We start from the raw sequence: 2,239 nt of genomic DNA, 5'->3' as shown, positions 1-2,239 counted from the left end.
TAATATATTAGTAGTTATAAAATTTAAATATTAATGGTGGCTACCATTTAAGTGTTTATCATCTGTTAGGTCTTTTTACTGTATTAACTTGGTTCATCCCCACAACCACTGTTTGAGGAAGATAATTACTTTATTTTACAGATGAGGAAACAGATTTAGAGAGATTAAAGATCTTGACCAGATCACTCAGATAATGAGGATGAGACCTGGGACTTTGCCTGATTCCCATGTCTTTTTATATCATTTACATCATTACCTCAAATACATCATTACCTCTAAACACAGAGCTAAGGAATAAGGCTTAGTGACGTCTTAATGTTGAGGACATCTACACATCACCAATTCATGTTAAAAATACGCAAACATGATCCAATCCTGGTTAAGTATTCAGTGAAAGTGATTTATTATTCAATACCAATATCAAGTAGGTGAAGTGGCAGTGTATGAAGGTACATAAAGATATAAGGCAGAACAGCCAAAGACACTCTATACTTGATCTCATAAAAGTGTTACTCCAGATCAATGTGTCAACTGATGAACAGCATAATTCACATGAGGCTGCTGTGTTAAAAGCAGCAGGGACCACACCCCTACCAGGCATTGGAAGAACACAGAGTAGGGAGAACAGAAATGGGTCTATTTGTCAGATCACCACTCACCCCAACCCAGGGGAGTCTAGGAGAAAGCCAATTAAATGGAGAAAATATAATCACTTCTAACGTCTTCACCATTATCAAGGCCATTAAAGACATATAAAAAGCACAGCAGCTAACCACATTCATAAATAGTAAACTAGCCTTTGAGAAAGCAGTAAGAACTCAGTCTCATAAGTAACTAGATGTATGTTAATTTAATTTTATTGGAAGGAAAAGTAGGAAAATATAAAACATTAATCACTATCTTAGGAATGATTTATTTTGCATATATGCCTACAGAGAGAAGGGAAGCTGTTTGTTTTTGGTAGTCTTCCAGCTCCTGCTTCCTTCTTGATCATCAGGGGGCTACATTCATACATCTTCCATATGTCTATAGTAGATTAGCACTGATGTGGCCATCCTCTGCTTTTGTGTGTACAGCCAGAATCCACTGACTTTCATGGGCAAACAGTGGTGAGTATGCTATTTGTGATAAAGCTATTATGCATGAGACCTCTGGGTCAAACAGTCTGATTCAAGGACTGTGACAGATGCCCAAGTTATTATTTCTCTCCTATCATATATAAACATACCCCCTTTTTATCTTATTTTTTTCCAGCTTAAGTGAGATGCAATTGACATATAACATTATATAAGTTTAAGGTGTACGGTATATATACATGTACATTGTGAGAGGATTACCGCAATGAGGTTAGTAAACGCATCGAGCATCTCACACATTTACCTTTTTTTTTTTGTGGTGAGAACATATAAGATCTACCTACTCTCTTAGCAACTTTCAAGTATACAATACAGTATTGTTAATTATAATCACCATTCTGTACATTATAGCCCCAAATTTGTTTATCGTATAGCTGGAAGTTCGTACTCTTTGACCACTGTCATCCATATACCCTTCCCTCCAACACTCTGGCTGCTGGCAACCACCAATCTAATTTCTGCTTCTATGAACTTGATTTTATGTTTAATTTTTTTCTTTTTAGATTCTACATTAAGTGAGATCATACAGTATTTTTCTTTCTCTGTTTGACTTATTTTACTTAGCATAATGCCCTCTAAGTCCATCCATGGTATTGCGAATGGCAGGATTTTCTTCTTTTTTTGTAATTGAATAATATTTCATTGTATACTTATAGATCATATTTTCTTTATCAATTCATCCACTGATGGATGGTTACGTGATTCCATGAATTGGCTATTGTGCATAAGGCAGTAATGAACATGAAGATACAAATATCTCTTTGAGATTGTAATTTAATTAACTTTGGATATATATATATCTAGAAGTGATATTCTGGATCATATGGTATTTTTTTTTTTTTTTTATTCTTCGAGGAACCTCCATACTGTTTTCCATAGTGGTTGCACTAATTTACATTCCCATCAATCGTGCGTAAGGATTCCCTTTTCTTTACATCCTCACCAACACTTGCAATCTTTTGTGTTTTTGATAGTAGCCATTCTAGCAGATATGAGGTGATATCTCATTGTAGTTTTGATTTGCATTTCCCTGATGATTAGTAATATCGAGTACTTTTTCATGTATCTGTTGGTCATTTGTATAGCTTCTTTGGAAAAAGTCT

General features: G+C 34.8%; 1 protein-coding gene across 5 annotated transcripts in view; it reads left to right on the top strand.

Annotated features, from left to right (window-relative positions):
• The window catches only part of ZPLD1 (zona pellucida like domain containing 1), a 223,256-nt gene that overhangs the window by 120,564 nt on the left and 100,453 nt on the right, over positions 1–2,239 (top strand). The window lies entirely within an intron of this gene.

This window comes from Pteropus vampyrus, unplaced genomic scaffold (assembly GCF_000151845.1).
Source record: "Pteropus vampyrus isolate Shadow unplaced genomic scaffold, Pvam_2.0 Scaffold1, whole genome shotgun sequence".
NCBI classification, from domain to species: Eukaryota; Metazoa; Chordata; class Mammalia; order Chiroptera; family Pteropodidae; genus Pteropus; species Pteropus vampyrus.
This window is presented reverse-complemented; position numbering and strand designations above follow the sequence as displayed.